Below are 16,525 nucleotides of genomic sequence, written 5' to 3'. Positions count from 1 at the left end.
GATACAGGGAGAGCAACGGGATCAGTTTGGGATTGTTCCCTCCCACACCCAACTAGAACACATCCTCTTTGTGGCCTATTGGCTCCCTTTCTAAGGGAAAATGTTCCATTTTCAAAAATTCTCGGAGCCCAGGCCAAGTCTCCGGCCTGGAGGCCCAGGTGAGCCCCACATTCACCATTTATGGGCCACCAAATTTGCTAGGGATAAATGCAATGATGGGGGTGGAAATAGGCAAGAACTGGCAAGGAACTGGTTCAGTTTGAGAAGGTAGAGGAGGGAATTCAGCAAGGGACATTTGGAGAAGAGAGAACAGGGATGAAGAAAGGTTGCCACCTTTTGCCAAGTGCTAAAACAAGTAGAGGTGGGATAGGCACATAGTAGGAGATCATGGCTTAAGTGATGTTTATTTGTTGCTGATAAAAATTAATTTGAAATGTTGATAATTAAAACCTCCATATCATAAAACACATAAAAAATGAGAAAATGGACTTTACTTTTAAAAAACAGACTCTTACATTTCAGAAATTTTCAAAAAAGCCCATCTCAAATATCATCTCCAGTCCAAACTAGACAAATAGCAACTCTGTACTGTTTTAGTCCCAATAAGAAATATATTGCATGAACTAGAGCTGGATAAGGAAAAGTGATGAAGAGGATAGGAGAAACAAATACAACAAACTGGAGGTCAGTCAGCGTCTTTCTCCACAGATACTGCCTGACCTGCTGAGCTTCTCCAGCATTTTCTGTTTTTATTTCAGATTTCCAGCATCCGCAGTATTTTGCTGTGACAACAAACTGGAATATTTACAAAAATAAAGCATAATCTACTGCGATAAGAGAAACCATTTAACAGATAACTACTGTGAAAAGGTAATTCAAACTATTCTCAAATCAAATCAAGCTAGAGAGATTACATCTCTCATTTTGTCTAGTTTCACAATCTCAGGTAATTTTTTTTTTAAATTGATGAGATTTTGGATAATTTATAAACTGTTCTTTCTCGTTCTTTGTTTTTACGAGCAGCTTTGCGTGTTTATTCACCTCCAATTCTCTCCCTCTTTTCCTGAGAGCACTGACTCTTTCTAGGGTACAGTTCCATGGACACACTGTTCATTTATGAGCCTACCCTCATTTGAAGTCCCTTCGTATGTATTTCACAACAGGGGTCACTGGATAGCAATCAGGAGCAGAAAACTGGTGGATTTTTCCCCTCCCTAGCCCGGGGACATCCGAGGCAAACTGTGATCTGTTGGTTCAGCAGAGATGAGGAATCAAATATGGGAGCTTTCTATATGGCATGGGTCTGCATTGTGAATTGTCTTCACCAACTGAGCCATCAAGTGAAGTCTGTGCAGCTGTGTGTTCTAACTTATATATTTGGTATAATAGAAAGAAAGAACTTGCATTTATATTGCACCTTTTACAACCTCAGGACGTCCCAAAGTGCTTAACAGCCAATGAAGTATTTTTTAAGTATATCCACTGCTGTAATGTAGGTGACAAATGGAATAAATTTATCATTGTTAATTATTTTTTTAAAACAAATGGTTATTTTAGAATCCAAATATTATCAATGGTAATAATAATAATAATGAGGTGAGTGGGGCTTTGGCTCACCATCTAGTGTACAGGCTCAGCAATGAGTTGCACCCATATATCTCTACCTCAGAAGGCAGTGGAGGCCAAGTCCTTAGATGTATTCAAGAAGGAGATCGATATATTTCTTAATGTTAAAGGGATCAAGGGATATGGAGAAAAGGCAGGAACAGGGTGGTGAGTTAGACGATCAGCCATGATCATTTTGAATGGCAGAGCGGGCCCGAAGGGCCGAATGGCCTACTCTTGCTCCTATTTTCTATGTTTCTATATGTATTCTGTATACAACGTAGAAGCCATTGCAAGCTGAGAGGCAGTGGGAGCGAGCAATTTTTTTTTTTCTAAAAGCATAAAACCCGACTTCTCTTCCTAATGATTGAATGAACGAGAGGTAAAACATGGTGAGAGAAATATATAGGCAAAATAATTGTGTGAAGTCAGAAAGAAAAGGCTGAAAGAAACAAAACTTCACACCCTGTCCCTTAATTTTGCTAATTCCTGAAACTTGGCAGTTCTCACTCATTGCATCCCTCATTTGTGTTTACAGTAACTGTGGCTAATCAATTTGATAGAATATGATCCTTTTGCAGAAAGAGACAGAATAAGACCTCTATAAAATTGACTGTAGGTACTGGCTCCAATTGAAGAGTGATTTGATTATTCCCTGTTGATAGATGAAATTATTCTCACCTCATCTTTGCTCCAGTCTACAATTACATGTGGTATTATTCTTTACATCAATGGCTGCCAGAGAAAGTGTCAAATGATTAAGGGGAAAGTAAATTAAAGGCGCACTATCTTCAGGAAAAGGCGTTTGCAAATTAAACACACAAAAAGGTTGCCAAACACACAAGGTTATCACGATAAAAACAAAGCTTGGCATTTCTGGTTCAGACCACATGGGGATCAAAAATGGATTCAGATACACCATAGGGAGCAGATACAGCACACAGTTTGTGTCGGACATGGAGGGCCCGATATTAGAACGGAGGCGGGATGGCAGCGGGGGAGGGGGGGTGGTGATTGGGCGCGTGGGTAACCCGCCCAATAAAAAATGTCTGTTTCGCACGTGATCGCGATTCAATTGGTGTCACTTAACGTGGCTTTCGGTATTGCTGTCCGAAAGCTACACAGCAGGCAGACGGCACACCAGCATCACAGGCTGTCAGCTGGAGGAGCTCTATTTATAGGCCATTGCTCCAAAGGCTTTTGCTGGAGCAAAGATCCAAACACCACAATGAAGCAGCACAGGGGCAAGGCTGCTCCAAGGTTTAATGATGCCTCACTCCAGGTGCCACTGGATGGGGTGAGGAGGAGGAGAAGGGATGTGTTTTACCCCATGGACAGGAGGAAGTGGCCTGCCTCTGCCGCCAAGAAGGCCTGGCTCGAGGTGGCAGAGGAGGTCACCAGCAGCAGCAACATCTCCCACACCTGGATCCAGTGCAGGAAGCGCTTCAATGACCTAACTAGGTCAGCCAAAGTGAGTACACTTACTCATTCTCCTACATTCCGTCTTCCACATCAACGCCCCCACCCCCCAACTCATTCTGCACTGCCAAGACTACTCTATCACATCACTCCTCACACCCACTTAAGGTTCATCCTCAACTTACCTGCACTTCCTCAGCACTTCCTCACCTCCCCATTAGTCACTCCACCACTACCACTCAACCCAATCCTCATACAATGTGATGTCTCTGTCTCATACTCATCCTCTGATACATCTCTTTCACGGTCAGCCTCACCCAAAGCAATGCATTCATCGGTTGGCCATGTCACCATCACTCACTCACATGTCTGTACTTTCTCCCCTTCTAGGAGAAGAGAGCACAAAATACACATGAGAGGGCAAGGACTGGAGGGGGGGGCCACAACAAATAGTGTTCCTCACAGACGTGGAGGAGGAGGTGCTGGAGCTGAGCCACACCCTCAAGTGCCTGTTTCGGGGATGGAGAGACTGGAACCCCACAAACGTCTGGTGACATAACTTTAACATTCATCACACCCAAATGAATTGATGTTAACATGCCTTGCCATCTTCAGCACCTCAGTATGCTCATCGCAACATGGCACATCTGTGATCATGCTTAATATTGCCTTCTGTTCTCTTACAGGGCCTTCAGTGACCGCAGTGATGGCAGAGGGCGATTCCTCATATGACCTGCCAGCCTCTGAGGGTGCACCGTCACATCTTAGTGAGCCATACACCAGTGCAGATACTCACACCTCGGTGGGTCCTAGTCTTCAGTTAGTTGGGTTGGCAACTGATGAGTCACCACACACGAGTGAGCACGAGCAGACACTGGTGGCAGGGGCAGCAGTGGAGAGTCCGCGTCGGTGGGAGCACTGCCCTCCAGGCTCTGCTCAGCTGGACACTGATGCTGAACCTTGGGGGCCATCCTTTAAAAGGAGAATGATCGAGGGGCAGCGGCACATTTGCGAGGTACTGGAAACAGGTGCCACGCACACTCTCCACAATAGCGCAGAGCATGGAGGAGTCCAACTCCTGCATGAGTGGAATGGTGGCACAGATACGGGAGGGAATCTCTGCGATACTGTCACGGGGATGTGAGCAACTAAGAACATAAGAACATAAGAAATTGGAGCAGGAGTAGGCCAATCGGCCCCTCGAGCCTGCTCCGCCATTCAATAAGATCATGGCTGATCTGATCCCAACCACAAATCTAAAGAACACAAGAAGTCGGAGCAGGACCCGGCCACATAGCCCCTGGGCCCTCTCCGCCACCCACAGGGCATTGACCGATCCGAACTCAGCTTCATGTCCAATTTCCTGCCCGCTCCCCATAACCCCTAATTCCCTTTACTTCTAGGAAACTGTCTATTTCTGTTTTAAATTTATCTAATGATGTAGCTTCCACAGCTTCCTGGGGCAGCAAATTCCACAGACCGACCACCCTCTGAGTGAAGAAGTTTCTCCTCATCTCAGTTTTGAAAGAGCAGCCCCTTATTCTAAGATTATGCCCCCTAGTTCTAGTTTCACCCATCTTTGGGAACATCCTTACTGCATCCACCCGATCAAGACCCTTCACAATCTTATATGTTTCAATAAGATCGCCTCTCATTCTTCTGAACTCCAATGAGTAGAGTCCCAATCTACTCAACCTCTCCTCATATGTCCACCCCCTCATCCCCGGGATTAACCGAGTGAACCTTCTTTGTACTGCCTCGAGAGCAAGTATGTCTTTTCTTAAGTATGGAGACCAAAACTGTATGCAGTATTCCAGGTGCGGTCTCACCAATACCTTATATAACTGCAGCAATACCTCCTTGTTTTTATATTCTATCCCCCTAGCAATAAAAGCCAACATTCCGTTGGCTTTCTTGATCACCTGCTGCACCTGCATACCAACTTTTTGATTTTCTTGCACTAGGACCCCCAGATCCCTTTGTACTGCAGTACTTTCCAGTCTCTCGCCATTAAGATAATAACTTGCTCTCTGATTTTTCCTGCCAAAGTGCATAACCTCACATTTTCCAATATTATATTGCATCTGCCAAATCTCCGCCCACTCACCCAGCCTGTCTATATCCCCTTGCAGGTTTTTTATGTCCTCCTCACTCTCTACTTTCCCTCCCATCTTTGTATCATCTGCAAATTTTGATATGTTGCACTCGGTCCCCTCCTCCAAATCGTTAATATAGATTGTAAAGAGTTGGGGACCCAGCACCGACCCCTGTGGAACACCACTGGTTACTGGTTGCCAGTCCGAAAATGAACCATTTATCCCAACTCTCTGCTTCCTGTTCGATAACCAATCCTCCACCCATGCCAGAATATTACCCCCAATCCCGTGATTTTTTATCTTAAGTAATAATCTTTTATGTGGCACCTTGTCGAATGCCTTCTGGAAGTCTAAATACACTATGTCCACTGGTTCCCCTTTATCCACCCTATACGTTATATCCTCGAAGAACTCAAGGAAATTTGTCAGACATGACTTCCCCTTCATAAAGCCATGCTGACTTTGTCCTATTAAATTATGCTTATCTAAATGTTCCGTTACTGTCTCCTTAATAATAGACTCCAAAATTTTACCCACCACAGATGTTAAGCTAACTGGCCTATAATTTCCAGCCTTCTGCCTACTACCCTTTTTAAATAACGGTGTTACATTAGCAGTTTTCCAATCTGCCGGGACCTCTCCTGAGTCCAGGGAATTTTGGAAAACTATCACCAAAGCATCCACAATCCCTACTGCCACTTCCCTCAAGACCCTAGGATGGAAGCCATCAGGTCCAGGGGATTTATCCGCCTTGAGTCCCATTATTTTACTGAGTACCATCTCCTGAGTGATTTTAATTGTATTTAGCTCCTCCCCCCCGAGAGTCCCCTGTTTGTCCAGTGTTGGGATATTCTTAGTGTCCTCTACTGTAAAGACTGAAACAAAATATTTGTTCAGCATTTTTGCCATCTCCATGTTTCCCACCATTAATTTCCCGGTCTCATCCTCTAAGGGACCTATGTTTGCCTTAGCCACCCTTTTTCTTTTTATATAACGATAGAAACTCTTGCTATCTGTTTTTATATTTTTTGCTAATTTCTTTTCATAATCTAACTTCCCTTTCTTAATCAATCCTTTAGTTACTTTTTGCTGTCTTTTGAAGAATTCCCAATCTTCTATCCTCCCACTAAGTTTGGCTACCTTATATGTCCTTGTTTTTAGTCGGATACTATCCTTGATTTCTTTACTTAGCCACGGGTGGCTGTCATTTCTTTTACACCCTTTTTTCCTCAGTGGAATATATTTATTTTGAAAGTTGTAAAATAACTCCCTAAATGAACACCACTGCTCATGTACCGTCTTACCCTTTAATCTATTTTCCCAGTCCACTTTAATCAATTCCGCTCTCATACCATCATAGTCTCCTTTATTCAAGCTCAGTACGCTTGTTTGAGAATCAACCTTCTCACCCTCTAATTGGATATGGAATTCAACCATGTTGTGGTCGCTCGTTCCAAGGGGATCCTTAACTAGGACATTATTAATTAATCCTGACTCATTACACAGGACCAGGTCCAAGGTTGCCTGCCCCCTTGTAGGATCAGTTACATACTGCTCAAGAAATCCATCCCTGATGCACTCAATGAACTCGTCCTCAAGGCTGCTCTGCCCAATTTGATTTGTCCAGTTAATATGATAATTAAAATCCCCCATAATTATGGCTGTTCCCTTATTACATGCCCCGACTATCTCCTGATTAATACTTCTTCCAGCAGAGTTGCAACTATTAGGAGGCCTATATACTACGCCCACTAATGTTTTTTTTCCCTTATTATTCCTTATCTCCACCCAAACTGTTTCATTATCTTGATGCTTTGTCCCAATATCATTTCTCTGTATTACAGTGATTCCTTCCTTTATTAACATAGCCACCCCACCTCCCCTTCCTTCCTGCCTGTCCTTCCTGATTGTTAAATACCCTGGCATATTTAATTCCCAGTCGTTGTCACCCTGCAGCCATGTTTCTGTAATGGCCACAAGATCATACCCATACGTAGTTATTTGTGCCGTTAACTCGTCCATTTTATTACGAATGCTACGTGCATTCAGATAAAGAACTTTCAAATCTGTTTTGTGACGCTTAGTTCCTGCTTTTTCCTTTTTTAACACTTTACCTATTACTCCATACCTTCTGTCCCTTCCTGTTACGCTTTCCTCTCTCTCCCTGCTCAGGTTCCCAACCCCCTGCCACTTTAGTTTAAACCCTCCCCAACAGCACTAGCAAACACTCCTCCTAGGACAGCAGTCCCGGCCCTGCCCAGGTGCAGACCATCCGGTTTGTACTGGTCCCACCTCCCCCAGAACCGTTTCCAGTGTCCCAGGAATTTGAATCCCTCCCCCTTGCACCATTCCTCTAGCCACGTATTCATTTGAAATATCCTCCTATTTCTACTCTGACTAGCACGTGGCACTGGCAGCAATCCTGAGATTACTACCTTTGAGGTCCTATTTTTTAATTTACCTCCTAACTCCCTATATTCTGCTTTTAGGACCTCATCCCCTTTTTTACCTATATCGTTGGTGCCTATGTGCACCACGACAGCTGGCTGTTCGCCCTCCCCCTCCAAAACTCTCTGAGATAGTGTCACAAGTAAGTGCAGGAATGTCTGCGATAGAGGGAAGGCTAGCCTCCATGGAGCTTCAAGCCCGGCGCACAAATATGAGTCCATTCAGGCCCTGACAACGGCCGTTCGGACTCAGGGTGAATAACATTCTGCCGCCATAAAACAGGCAGACAGAAACTTTACAACTGGCAAATTGTGTAAAACATTCTTATCTGCTGGTATTTAAATTATTGTTTTAGTGTCGACTGTTCCTCCATTGTCCTCTGTATAGTTGAATGCAATATAATTGTCTAAAAATCTCTTCAAAAAGAATTTTAGTGTTTCATATTTCTATTTGGTTATAAATACATCAGTTGCTTTTGTCTGTGAAATCTGGTATGTGTTTAATATTCAACGGAGCGAGCCTTAAGCTTAGTGGTAGCATTCCCGCCCCTGAGCCAAAAGGCACAGGGTTTGAAACGTGTTCCAGATAGTCCTGGCAAGTGGAGACCGGAGCTCCAGCTCTAAATTCTGGGTTGACATCCAGCGGGGATACTCATGTCCAGTGGGTGTGGGTGGACCACTGCCTCCCTATTGAAGTTATCACTTTGCATTTATAATTGTAGTTGTGTCAATGCAGCACAAAAATCTTAGCATAGCAACATTAGTAATTGCCCCACTGGTATGAACAATGGATAACAGATGCTCCTATAAATCACCAAATCATCTCTGACCTTACAGACCGTCATTTAGCATTCAACTGGCCACGTCCTAATTGGGCGCTTCTCAACCATTTACAAATCGGATAGGGATAGTACACCTCAGTAATGACAAATGTCCTTGTGGGCAAATACTAACCATGTCCCATGTCATTGAATCATGCCCACTACCTGAACTATCTGGTGACCTACACACTCTGCATGTTGGTAATAACCGTGCTCTAAAATGGCTGGAATTATATGCAGAGTCTGCATATGTTAAATAAATAACTTATTTTGGGGAGGGTGTGGGATGTACTCTTATTTTCTTTTTCATGTTGGGCTCAGTAAATGGAGGTAGAGTCTGTTATCAGACCTTCTACTAATGTACACAAAGGGTATTAGTCCAAAGAGTAAACATATAAATATTGGGTATTCCAAAAATAGTTTAGGATACCCAATGCAAGCAATGTCCAGTAAGATGACACAGGGTGTGAGAAATACAGTGGCACAGGGTGACAGTCTGACCAAGAAAAGATTGATACCCCCCTCCTAGCCAGAGGATATCAGAGACAGGAAAGAAACGGGTGTGAGGCTGCAGAAGGTGCACAATTGTATTACGTAGTGAGTCACAAAAGATATATGTGGCAGAATGAAAGAATATATTTCAACACTCTTGATTGTTTTTCTTTGTGGTGAATCAAAACTTTTGACCAAACCAATGTCCAGAACTAATCTGGTGTTGAATGGGAAGTGTTGGACACCACATTCGAAGCTCAGCACTGCAATGTGTTACGTTTCAAACTGTCAACTGATTACAGTCCAAAGTGAGAAGAACTACAATTTAAGGTCATGCTGCATTGGATAAAATACACATATTTATCAGCCAATTCTATTACAAGTCTATTAGTGATGTCTGTACCAATAGGGGTTTGAAATATTGGGTAATGGTGTATTGGGGTTAGGGGCTCTTATCTACTCATACCTGGAAGTCCACTCTGCAATGTATTTGCATGTTTGCACTCCAATCTGATGTCTTTCTAAGTGGACTAAGTCGTATGGCAACAGGCTGCAGCCAGAGAGCTGTAATGAAGAGAGATATCAGACAAAATGGACCCTGGTAATTGCTGTAATTGTAAGAGGCCACAGCCCTGAAATTATACCATGGGATACTAAGCTTATGAACATTTAATACTAAGCTTATGAACATTTAATGGGAGTTTGTCTGACATTCTTCTCTCTGCTATTTTAATAAATAAACAGGTAAATGTCTCCACTAAAATAGCGGCGAGAGGAATTTGAGACAATGCATTAAGTGTTCATACAGCAGCATTCCATGATGCAGTTTCAGGGCTCTGAGAGAATTTGCACTGGAAGGCCAAGCCCAGATCCTTCTATGGCCTAAATATATGCTCCATAAACCTTGGGTTAGTAGGAGATAGATAATTCAATATTTAAAGTCTTATGCTCAAGGGAGAAGGATCCCAAGCAACAACACTCCTTGGGAGAGATTTCACTTGCATTCCATGTGACATTTTGGATTGATTCAGAATGTTGAGGTACAGCTGCAGCAAATCTTTCATTTCAGGGATCTGGGTTCAGTCTATTGAGCTCTCATGATGCTGCACCACTCCAGTTGGGAGTCTATTATGCCCAGACTATATTATGCTTAGGCTTTCTATTCAGGAAAATTTTAAAAATCATTTGTTTTAGTTTATTTTTCTATTTCTTGATTCTTTTTAAATGAAAATTAGAAATTCTAAAATTTAAAAATCAGAACAAATGTAAATAAAAAGTTTTAAGTATTTCTGTTTTCAATTGCACATCAAAATAACAGAGCAGAGCTATCACTGGAACCAACCCTCTATGGGCTCTATTAAACATAGAGAAAAGAGTTACAATTGCAATTCTTTACATAGTTAATGTTTGTTTGTTTTATATTCACTTTATATTTGTGCAGACACACGAGATGCAGCTGTATTAATAGCTCCATGGGTTAAGTGGGCAGTCTAGTATGGCACTAAGCCATTCAGACTAGGAGGGTTCCATGTTCAATCCCTGGTCTGTGCTGAGTTAGCTGATTCAGCAGCGGTCAAAGTTGGAGTGCCACAATTGGCCTCAATACTGACGAGTTAGGGAGAGTAAGAAAAAAAATCAACCAGGGGTTCCTGCTCCTCATCATTATCCAGTGACACCTCCTAGAGAATGCAATTGTATGAACTTTGATGTGATGACATGATCCAGCTTGGCTTTAACACTGTCAAACCTCATGCATGAAGAATGGCTGATTGAGCAACATACCGGAGGGAAGCAAACACCTGTGGAATCATAGACAGCAAAGAATATGGATAGTAATAAAAGGGAACGGTTTGATTAGGTGTCAGCCATGGCTGAGTGGTAGCACTCTTGCCTCTATGTCAGAAGGCTGTGGGTTCAAGTCCCTACTCCAGAGATTTGAGTATAAAATCCAGGCTGACAATATTGAGGAAGTATTGCACTATTGGAGGTGTGTTTTTTTGGATAGACGTTAAACCGAGGCCCTGTCTGCCCCCTCAGGTGCACCTAAAAGATCGTGGCACTATTTTGAAGATGAGCAGGGGAGTTCTCCCTGGTGTCCTGGCCAATATTTATTCCTCAACCAACATCACCAAAACAGTTTTTCAAGTCATTATCACATTTCTGTTTGTGGGAACTTGCTGTGCGCAAATTGGCTGCCACGTTTCCTACATTACAACAGTATTTCATTGGCTGTAGAGTGATCTGGGACATCCTGAGGTCGTGAAAGGCGCTATATAAATGCAAGTCTTTCTTTCTTTTTTGACTAAGTCCTGTGGGATATAAACTCACGTTACTAACCATAATTCACACTAAAGTGGTCAGGCCAGCCTTGTGGTGCAAATGATATCCCACAAGTCATAATCCATCCTGTACAGATTACAAGAGCTCAGGGTTTCGTCTATAAAGGAAGGTCAATGCATCACTTCCACACTGACCTCTCATGTTGCATCTTTTCCAACAGTACATTTTATACAGTATTTCAATAATGTACCTAAATATAGTTGGATAGACTGAATCCGAAAGGTCGCATTCCCCAGAGTGCAGCCAGAACATAAATAACGTTGCACAATATCAGCCCAAACACATACGTAACTGCACTCTGCAATTTCATGTTCTCCATTTTCAACAAGTGCTGTTTATTAAGCACATTAATTAGAGTAGTTGTTTTATTTTAACAGTTTCCCTCCACTTTATTTTTTCCTCCCTTCTCCCCCTCTTTTAAGTGCTTCCTCCTCACAAACCACCCTGCATTACTGCCCAGCTGAGAGGCAGCCAACTGCCAGTGCTGTTCTAAACCAAATGCAGATATACAAGAGCACCTCTGAATCAGAAGGCTGTGAGTTCAAGTTCCACTCCAGAGACTTGAGCACATAGTCCAGGCTGACACTCCAGTGTAGTACTGAGGGACTGTTGCACTATTGGAGTTGCCATCTTTTGGATGAGACCGAGGCCCAGTCTGCCCTCACGGGTGGTCATAAAAGATCCCTTTGCACTATTTTGAAGAAGAGCAGGGGAGATTTCCCCAGTGTCCTGGCCAATATTTATCCCTCAACCAACATCAATAAAACAGATTATCTAGTTCTTATCTCATTGCTGTTCGTGGGACTTTGCTGTGCACAAATTGGCTGCCTCAATTCCTACATTACAACAGTGACTACAATTCAAAAAATACTTCATTGGCTGTAAAGCTCTTTGGGACATCCTGAGGTGAGTTGTAAAAGGCGCTATATAAATGCAAGTTCTTCTTTCTTTTCGTTAGTTTTGCTGCATTATTTTACTCATGCTTCAATCTTCTGTTCAGTAATAAATTATGCACAAATACTTTTTTTTTAAATCTTAAAAACAACATCTCAAGAGGCACTATAATTAGCCTCAGTGCCTCTGACTGGGGAAGAGAAAAAAATCAGCCAGTGTCTCTGCTCCTGCTAGCTGTCCAGGCTCTCTGCCAAAAGTACACCTGTGTAACCATTGGGTGGAGACAAGACTGAGCATGGCTGTGATGCCGTTCATGATGAAGCAGCCTGCCAACACTCACTGCCTAGGTCTGGAGGGTAACCAATGGCCGTGGAACTGTACCGCAGCGAGAGAGGAGGAGAGACAATTGTGGAATTTTATTTTGGGGAAAAAGAATCCCAAAGTTTATTTCCTTGAAGCCACCAACATACTTTCATGGATTCTAATAAAATTCCCAATAATAATATTTTATACAAAGCTGATTCCAACTCCCCGTCTGTGGGTTTTTAGGCACAGAGATCAGGGTATGACAACTGCAAGCAGAGAAACCCCATAGTTTCAGAGTATGCCAGGTCTGTCATCTTTGACCCCACCCCCCCCTCCGCCCCCACACACACACCTCTGCTTCACCATGACAACAAAAATTGCTCGGTTAGGCAGTGACATAGCATTTACAGTTTGCTGTATGTAGAGAACTGTAGTTTGTTTTGTTCATGGACAAAGATAACCCTCTTCACTGAGTAAACCCTACAATTCAGGGAGACTGAAATCTGATGATTGTTGAACCACTCAGAATATAAGGAAAGCAAATGAAAAAATTGTCACGGCCATTCTTGCTGTTTCTGTTCCTGTTGTCTACAGTGAAACAGTGTTGCTGAAGAATTAATCCGTGTGCAATCTGATCGGTGCTGGGGTAGTGTCACAGTTTAATACTTGGCTTATAATCTATTGGGTTAGAGTCAGCATGCTACTATTATACTTCAAAGAATTTCACTCCATGTTCTCATTTATTACACAGAGTGGTCAACAATTATTTGTAGACAGTATTTACTTGGCATCAATTGTATAAAATGTATTGTATTAAAATTCATTTTTGAGCCCTGTGTAAAATGGGCAGTCTTGTCATCTTGTTTTTATAAGGTGAATTTTTAAAAAGGTGAGGAGTGTTAGTGCTGGGGCATGCAACGCTTTTCCATTTCTGATTCCCAGAGTCAGCACCAACTGCTTCCAGGTCAGGGTACAGCACGGGTAGATCCAGAGGTGCTCGCTCTACTCAGCCCTAGTCTCGGATGAACCATGCCCCCCACCCCCCCACCCACTAAAACGGCAGAGAGTGCTGAATACATCAGGAAAACTGGTTGGGTAGAATAACTGAGCCTGACAGGGCAAGGCAGCTGTATTATCAATAGAGAAAAAGTCAATTATTAAAGCTGCTTTTACCCTCATACTTGTTTAGTTTAAATTCCGTGAGACCCATATCTGAGAGCTGAATACCCATGTTTACTAAATCTGGTTCCTTTACCCTAGTACCAGAATCACAGGCCCAGTTTTTATGCATCTACAGTTGTGCCACTGGGATAAAGGACCTGAATTTACAAGTGAAAGAATGGGGAGACAGCACAACCTCATCCTTGGGTCTATGTTGAGGTAACAAGCAGAGGACAGGTGCACATCTCGAGAGACAGAAAATCTCAGGCCTGATTATCTAATGTCTGTCCTGACACAGGTACTGACAGACAGCTAAGAGTCAAGATCTGACAGCAGGTATACCACTGAACCAGAGGATGGTACACAGCACAAACAGCAAGCATGCCGTTCAATCAGAACATGACACACAGCACAGACAGCAGGTATACTGCTCAACCAGAGAATGGTACACAGCACAGACAGTGGATATACCACTGAACCATCTTCAGTCAGAAGTGCCGAGTGGATGATCCATCTCGGCTTCCTCCCAAGGGGGGTGGGGGGCATGGATCCCCACCATCACAGAAGCCAGTCTTCAGCCAATTCGATTCTCTCCGCATGATATCAAGAAACGGCTGAATGTACTGGATAAAGCAAAGGTTACGGGCCACGACAACATCCCGGCTGTAGTGCTGAAGACTTGTGCTTCAGAACTAGCCGCATCTTTAGCCAAGCTGTTCCAGTAAAGCTACAACACTGGCATCTAGCTGACAAAGTCAAAAATTGCTCAGGTATGTCCTGTCCACAAAAAGCAGGACAAATCCAATCCGGCCAATTACCGCCCCATCAGTTTACTCTCAATCATCAGCAAAGTGATTGAAGGTATCGTCAACAGTGCTATCAAGCGGCACTTACTCACCAATAACCTGCTCACCCAGGGTTCCGCTAGAACCGCTCAGCTCCAGACCTCATTACTATAGATGCATAAAAACTGGGCCCATGATCTGGTACTAGGGTAAAGGAACCAGATTGAGTTCCAGAGGTGAGGTAAGAGTGACTGCCCTTGACATCGAGGCAGCATTTGACCGAGTGTGGCATCAGGAGTCCTAGTAAAATTGAAGTCAATGGGAATCAGGGGGTAAACTCTCCAGTGGCTGGAATCATACCTAGCACAAAGGAAGATGGTAGTGGTTGTTGGAGGCCAATCATCTCAGCCCCTGGACATCGCTGCAGGAGTTCCTCAGGGCAGTGTCCTAGGCCCAGCCATCTTCAGTTGCTTCAACAATGACCTTCCCTCTATCATAAGGGATGTTCGCTGATGATTGCATAGTGTATAGTTCCATTCGCAACCCCTCAGATAATGAAGCAGTCCGTGCCCGTATGCAGCAAGACCTGCAACAACATCCAGGCTTGGGCTGATAAGTAGCAAGTAACATTCGCACCACACAAGTGCCAGGCAATGACCGTCGCCAACAAGAACGAGTCTAACCACCTCTCCTTGATATTCAACAGCATTACCATCACCGAATCCCCTACCATCAACATCCTGGGGGCCACCATTGACGAGAAACTGGACCAGCCACATCAATATTGTGGCTACAAGAGCAGGTCAGAGGCTGGGTATTCTGTGGTAAGTGACTCACCTCCTGACTCCCCAAAGCCTTTCCACCATCGACAAAGCTCAAGTCAGGAGTGTGATGGAATATTCTCCACTTGCCTGGATGAGTGCAGCTCCAACAACACTCAAGAAGCTCAACACCATCCAGGACAAAGTAGCCTGCTTGATTGGCACCCCATCCACCACCCTAAACATTCACTCCCTTCACCACCGGCGCACCGTGGCTGCAGTGTGTACCATCTACAAGGTACACTGCAGCAATTCGCCAAGGTTTCTTTGACAGGACTTCCCAAACCCGCGACCTCTACCACTTAGAAGGACAAAGGCAGCAGGTACATGGGAACAACATCACCTGCACGTTCCCCTCCAAGTCACACACCATCCTGACTTGGAAATATATCGCTGTTCCTTCATCGTCGCTGGGTAAAAATCCTGGAATTCCCAACCTAACAGCACTGTGGGAGTACCTTCACCACATGGGCTGCAACAGTTCAAGAAGGTGGCTCACCACCACCTTCTCAAGGGCAATTAGGGATGGGCAAAAAATGCCGGCCTCGCCAGCAACGCCCACATCCCATGAATGAATAACAAATAGAAACAGAGGATGGTACACAGCAAAGCCAGCAGCTATACCACTCAACCAGAGGATGGTACACAGCACAGACAGCAGGTATATCATTGAACCAGAGGATGGCACACAGCACAGACAGCAGGTATATCACTGAACCAGAGGATGGCACACAGCACAGACAGCAGGTATATCATTGAACCAGAGGATGGTTCAAAACACAGACAGCAGGTATATCACTGAACCGGAGGATGGCACACAGCACAGAAATAATAAGAGGAAAGTGGGGTAAGGAATTTTTTTTTAAATTGATGTTCACAATGTATTATGAATATATTTTTTATTTGGAAACAGTTTCTGGTACAGCCGACATCTGGTCGGCATAAATGGAATTATTTTAAACAATTTGTATTTTTACACAATGTTAGGCTCTCGTCATTCGGCACAGAGATAATACCAGGATAGTGCTGTCAGAGATAATACCAGAACAGTGTGGAAAGCAGAAAGCCTCATCTAGAAGGCACCTCACACGTGGTTTGGTTTGACAAGCATATATTTATAAAGTAATGACTTCACTTCATGAACCAGTTTAAATGTCCTTAAAGAACTCAGTTTGACTTCTAATGCCATATGAGAATAATTTCAGCCAACATACCCAACTACATTGAGGGAACTTGAAAGATAACATTTAAGCAATGGAGCTATTTAAGGGCAAGTTTATACTGCACCAAATGAATTTAAAACAAATTGCTCCATAGTATGAGAGCCAATTTACACCC

At 43.5% G+C, this 16,525-nt stretch overlaps 1 long non-coding RNA gene across 1 annotated transcript in view; it reads right to left on the bottom strand.

Moving 5' to 3' along the window:
- The window catches only part of LOC137327696 (uncharacterized), a 333,654-nt gene that overhangs the window by 271,468 nt on the left and 45,661 nt on the right, over positions 1 to 16,525 (bottom strand). Inside the window, exon 2 of the long non-coding RNA XR_010964521.1 lies at positions 9,347 to 9,444. This is a non-coding gene — a long non-coding RNA (uncharacterized lncRNA). The remainder of the gene's footprint in view (positions 1 to 9,346; positions 9,445 to 16,525) is intronic.

This window comes from Heptranchias perlo, chromosome 12 (genome assembly GCF_035084215.1).
Source record: "Heptranchias perlo isolate sHepPer1 chromosome 12, sHepPer1.hap1, whole genome shotgun sequence".
Lineage (NCBI taxonomy): Eukaryota > Metazoa > Chordata > Chondrichthyes > Hexanchiformes > Hexanchidae > Heptranchias > Heptranchias perlo.
Note: the sequence above shows the minus strand (reverse complement) of the source record. Positions and strands in the feature narration are given on the sequence as shown.